At 44.8% G+C, this 5,588-nt stretch overlaps 1 protein-coding gene across 6 annotated transcripts in view; it reads left to right on the top strand.

Annotated features, from left to right (window-relative positions):
* The window catches only part of nfia (nuclear factor I/A), a 96,437-nt gene that overhangs the window by 73,379 nt on the left and 17,470 nt on the right, over positions 1-5,588 (top strand). The window lies entirely within an intron of this gene.

The raw sequence follows: 5,588 nt of genomic DNA, 5'->3' as shown, positions 1-5,588 counted from the left end.
ACACAGCCTGAAGCACCCCTGAGTTCATCAGAGCTGTTGAACTGATGTTCATTTGATTCATTTTTTTCTCTTCATTAGATTTAGTTTTCCCGCTGAAGCTGCACAGGTGCTGATGTTCTCTTCTAACATCAGGTAGAAGCTTTTTTTTGTCGGATTATACTCTCATATTGCTTTGATTCAGGAAACGAGCAAATGTTGCTGTCATTGTCCAGTTTGTCCTTTTAGCTCCAAGATGTTTCTGCAGCTAAAATGCACAGCCTATACTGTAGATACACACATGCACGGATGTGTGTGTGTGTGTGTTGGGGGGGTATTGTGTTGGTCAGCATATTTGCAGTGATGCGGCTCTAAAAGAAGAATCACTTATGGATTAGAGTGCAGGAGACAGCGGGGTCTGAGTGTGTTTGTGGTGACCGCAGCCTCATCCATGTTCCATACCTGTCCATCCTGCAGGGATGTGGGGTAGGGGGTCAGGTCGGCTGAGGTTCGTTGCATATCTGCAGCAGTCATTAACTGGGGCTTTGGGTCATAACAGTCTGTGATGATAAAAAGATGAAACTAAGCAGACGAATCCAATCAAACCTGACATTAAATCCCTTTTCTGCTCCTGCTGCTTCACTGATACCGATATCTGATATTTGTGGGTTTAATGTTGCTCATAACTCCATCTGTGATGTTTCTGTGGACCCTGACCAATGCTTCGGCCAAATATCTTTGAACTTTCGTGAAGAACAATAAATATAGATATTCTTTGCACTTATCAGAGGGAACTCTGTGCCCTGAGTAGGGTTCTGCAGGTTCTGACAGCATAAGAGAGAACCATGAGTGGAAGCCCAGCTCCATACTAGACTGGTTCTGAGCTGCGGCTACTTTCATGCGGATGCAGAGGAAGTCCGGCCCTGCAGGAAAACTTCAGGGGATACTTCCAATAGAGTGAACTTTGATCCACATCTGAATGTTCTGAGTGGGGGGCGGGTCCAGCGTGAGCGAGTCGGGACAAATTAGTAGCTTTGATATGACTTAGAGGGTCGGAGATCCCATTCAGATGGAGGGACCCTCTCTGGTCCAATGGGATGTTCTCAATTCCTAAATTGAGCTGAGAGTGACTCCTCCCCTTTTCTGCTCTACACAGTTCTGTTTATTTGCTTCCACCTGACAGAACCGAGCCCAGAGCTGAATCCAGGTGGGATCTCACTTGGATCGACTCCAGCAGCAGCTTCTGATGATGTGAACGGAGGAAACTGTTTGCTTTATCAGAGACACACACACCCGCGGGTGACCTTGGTGTTGTGCAGCCATTACACAATTCACTGGCAGGCCAATCGAATCTCTCTCTGTCGATCAATATCCTATTAAAGCAGCACACAAAGAGCGAGTGTGTGTGAGCGTGTAGCTGTGTGTAGCGGCCTGGTATCAGATGCAGCTGCTCGGCTTGCTCCGGGTTCTCCCGCTCCACCATCCCTCCGTCTCTGCTGCAGCTCATCTTCAGCTGCAGGAGTTCAGGGTCCCGTCTGATGCTGAGGACGGTGGAGATGGTCAGAAAAGAAAAGCTCGCCCTGAGAAATTATAACAGATGAACTGATAAACCAGATCTCAGACGTTTTTAATTTCTCTCCATAATCTGCAGTCCTTAGTGAATAAATATATATCTTCAGAATATTTTCTCATCAAACAGTCTCACAGAAGTCAACCAGAAGTCCCCAAGAAAAGCTCCTGGACCGAGGAGCTGCTAATCCATCCTGGTGGCTTTAGCTGCTTCCATCAGAATCAGTTAAAATGGATTAAAAAGAAAAATCCGATTTCTATTTTTTTGCGTCTTATAGGACACTGTTTGTATTCAACCAATTAAACTTCACCTTTTTTCTGTGTTCAACTTTGGAGATGATCAGAACAAAAGACATCGAAACATGAATAGATACCACAGATATAGAGGTATTGAATGAAACCGAAGATATTTAAACATAGATCACAACCAAAGATACAGAGACATGGATCTGAGCTATAAAAATAGAGACATAGGTCGCAACTAGGGCTGCAACTAAGGATTATTTTGCAAATCAATTATCTGTCGATTATTGTAATATTATGGTTTTTTATTATTATATGTCGATTTTTTTTTTCCGATTAAACGATAAAAAATCTAAACGTGCCTTAAATAAGCTTTTTACAAAATTAAACCAGGTGAAACTAAACTTTTCCACTTGAGGAGTTCTGGAAAGAGCATCTTAACAGACGAAGATATTTTTGTGTTTTTTACAATTTTAATATAATTCCTGCTCTAAGTGGGTTGCTCTGTTAGCTAAAGGCATGTTTTAGAATCTCTATTCTCCAGTTAATGATTAATCGATTACTAAATTAGTTAACGATTATTTCAATCATTGATTAATTGCAGTTAATCTGGTTAACAGGCTGTGTCCTAACGTCCGCCCTAACCCCTCAATCAATATATAGAGTCGGGACTATAGTGGATTTTATAGTCAGCTCAGTTAACTGATCATTTAGAAAGGTGATCACTACTTTTTTCATCCACTAAACATTCAAACACTCGTATGTCATAACTCTATATAGGGGCTAGGGTAGACATTCGGACACAGCCATAGAAATCTGAATTTAAACCATAAAGACAAATAGTGTATGTATAGAAATGGATCAAGAACATAAATATAGAGAAATGGATGGAACCAAACATTCGAAGATGTGGATCAAAACAAAAGATATAGAAACATAGATCAAAACTACATATATAGAGAAAAAGATGGGAACCAGGGGTACAAAGACAGTAGTTGGAACCATGAATATAGAAGCATAGGTTGCACAAAAAGATATAGAGAAGTGGATCAGAATCAACGATAAAAAAGACACAGATCAGAACCAAAGACATAAAAGCTAAACCTGGAACCAAAGTATTAGAGACATTGATAGAAACCACAGATATAAAGACATAGACTTGAGCCCTAGACATAGAAATATTACTTGAAACTGAATATATAGAGGTATAGATCAGAACCAAAGATATAGAGACAATTCAGTGCAGTGTTGGTCATTTATATGGGCACCTCCAGATCCTATTTGATTCAGGTTCTGACCCAGAGCTGTGTTCCTCATGTCCTTGTGTTTTCTCACATCCAAAGATTCATTGTTGACAAACCAAACTAAATAAAGCCCTTTGAGAGCTGATCCAAAGAGTAGATCGGCAGGCAGATAAAAGGCAATCAAAGATCCAGATCCAAACAGAGCACAGAACACTGGGTCCAGACCTGAAGAAAGACTTGTCATTTCTCAGATTTCTCAAACAGGACATCCACAGTCCTCCCTGACCCAACACTTCATCATCCTCACTGGAACAACATTCAGGAACTCTAGAAGAACCATTTCAGATTTAAGACACCTTTAAATTCAAGCTAAACTGGACAAATTCCCAATAAAGTGGGTCTGGCTAGAACTGCCAAAGAACCCAATGAAACTGTTTGTCGACAAACCAGATAAAAACACCAAGGTCCACAGATCGGACCATCTAGGATCTTTATTTACTGTAGGATCCACTGTCCTCAGTTGGTAACTGGAGCGGCTCCAGCTTGGGAACCAGAACTGAAATGACCCAGTATCATAACCCAAACACCAGAACCCACTTTTATTTTTTCAGGACATTTTTTGAATCGACGGGAAACTCTTGTAATCTGGGTTATTTGTAAAGAAATGTGTAGGAACCCCAAGAACCGATCCGTGTTTCCAGCTCCAGCTTGGTTTTACACCCAGAAACAAACCATCTGCGCTTCACTTCCTGGTGAGGGCTGGAGGTGGGCTTCAAGCTGCGTCACTCAGCAGAGAGAGCGCACGCTGCCAGCGGCGTGCACGCTGTTTGGGGCATCCATGTTGTGAGAGAGTGCACGCTGCCAGGGGCGTGCACGCTGCAAGGGGCGTCCATGTTGTGAGAGAATGCATAATGCCAGAGGAGTGCACGCTGCTGAGAGAGTGCACGCCTTTAGGGGCGAGCACACTGCATGTCATTCTTTGGCATCTAGAGGCAAACATACGGCTCCGGCGGTAAACAGGGCCAGGCGTGCACCTTGGCACCGACACAGATCACACACACAGGGGCGGAGCACATAGGAAGGCAGATGACCCACTTGGCTCTGAGAAAAGACGAATGAGCCTCCTTCCATCCCTCCTTCATCCTGCCCTCTGTTGCCTGGGGCAACACACACACCTGGTCAGGAGCCAGCAGCAGATGGGCCCTGCTGCTCCTCCTCATTATAACCATCATCTCAGAAACAACTGTGGTCCAAGAGGTTCTGATGCAAAACGTCTTCACTGAGGGATCGGGCAGAAGCACAGAACTAGAGTTAGAACCCAGAACCGGTCTGGATCTGGGACGTGGAACCTGGAAGATATCAGGAAGGACTAAAGCATTAAAGGTGAAGAGATGAAGACCTGATGAAGATGGTTTGACACAGGGGAACAGAACAGGAAGTGCCACCGCTTTGAGCTCCCCCTACAGGCAGCAGAGGTCATTACAGCAGCACCAGTTCTCCATCTGCAGAGGAGACTCTAGAGGTTTTCTGCAGGGAGATGATTTCAGTTAGAACCTTGGAGAAGTTCCTAAGCTTCCTGTGAAACCCAGATGATTATGTTCAGTTCTTCTCTGATGTTCACTTTCCCTGTGGAAACATGAACAAGGCTGCTTTCCTCAGAGGTGTGTGTGTGTGTGTGTCTGCAGGGCTCACAGTGATAGATAGATGGAGTGAGCTCACAGCGCTGAGCTCAGCAGAAAATTACCCACCAGGTCCTGTCACTCCTCCTCCTCCTCCTCCCTTCATCCCATCACGCCATCATGCTCAGTGTCAATAAAGCGATGAAGAGGAGGGAGGGGAGGGGAGGGGAGCTGGAGGCCAGGGGATAGACGGATGTCCGGGTTTGAAGCTGATTGCTGCCTTTGTTCAGCAGAGTTCCCTAAGTGAAGCTTTTGACAACCGAGAGAAGAGGCTGTCTTTCAGATGGAGGAAGAGGAGGGCTGTTTAGTGGGGGATGCGGGGGGCTGCTGACAGTTAAAGGTTCTGGTGTCTTTAGTTGTTGACTTTGGGCCAAGAGTCACTCATAGGTTCTGTGGTTCCCAAAGATCATCAGATATTTAAGCCCCGCCTCCTCCAGCATGCTGCCATCTCCACCTCTGTTGATCATGAAGAGGAGGAAACATTAGAGCATCATCCCTGCAGAGGATCTGGATCTTTTGGTGCTCAGGACCTCCAGCTGGAAGCTGCAGGAAATGAATCAGAGATCCGTCTGCAGGAACGATCTCTGGAGAACTTAATGTTCTGGATGAACTGCTCTGGTTCTAAGCTGTGGATCAGAAGGCAAAGCATCAGATGTTTTCCACCAACCAGAACTCCGCCATCTAAAGGAGCCTTGAAGTAGAGCTGCTGCTCCTCTACATCCAACAGACATCTGCAGTTGGTTTTCTAACCATATTGAGGAGGGACAGAACTACAACTTTAAAGGAATGTATTCAGAACCTGTGTTCTGAGTACATTCGGATGGATGGATGGATGGATGGATGGATGGATGGATGGATGGATGGATGGATGGATGGA

Source organism: Cyprinodon variegatus, unplaced genomic scaffold (genome assembly GCF_000732505.1).
Source record: "Cyprinodon variegatus isolate N-32 unplaced genomic scaffold, C_variegatus-1.0 Scaffold136, whole genome shotgun sequence".
Lineage (NCBI taxonomy): Eukaryota > Metazoa > Chordata > Actinopteri > Cyprinodontiformes > Cyprinodontidae > Cyprinodon > Cyprinodon variegatus.
Note: the sequence above shows the minus strand (reverse complement) of the source record. Positions and strands in the feature narration are given on the sequence as shown.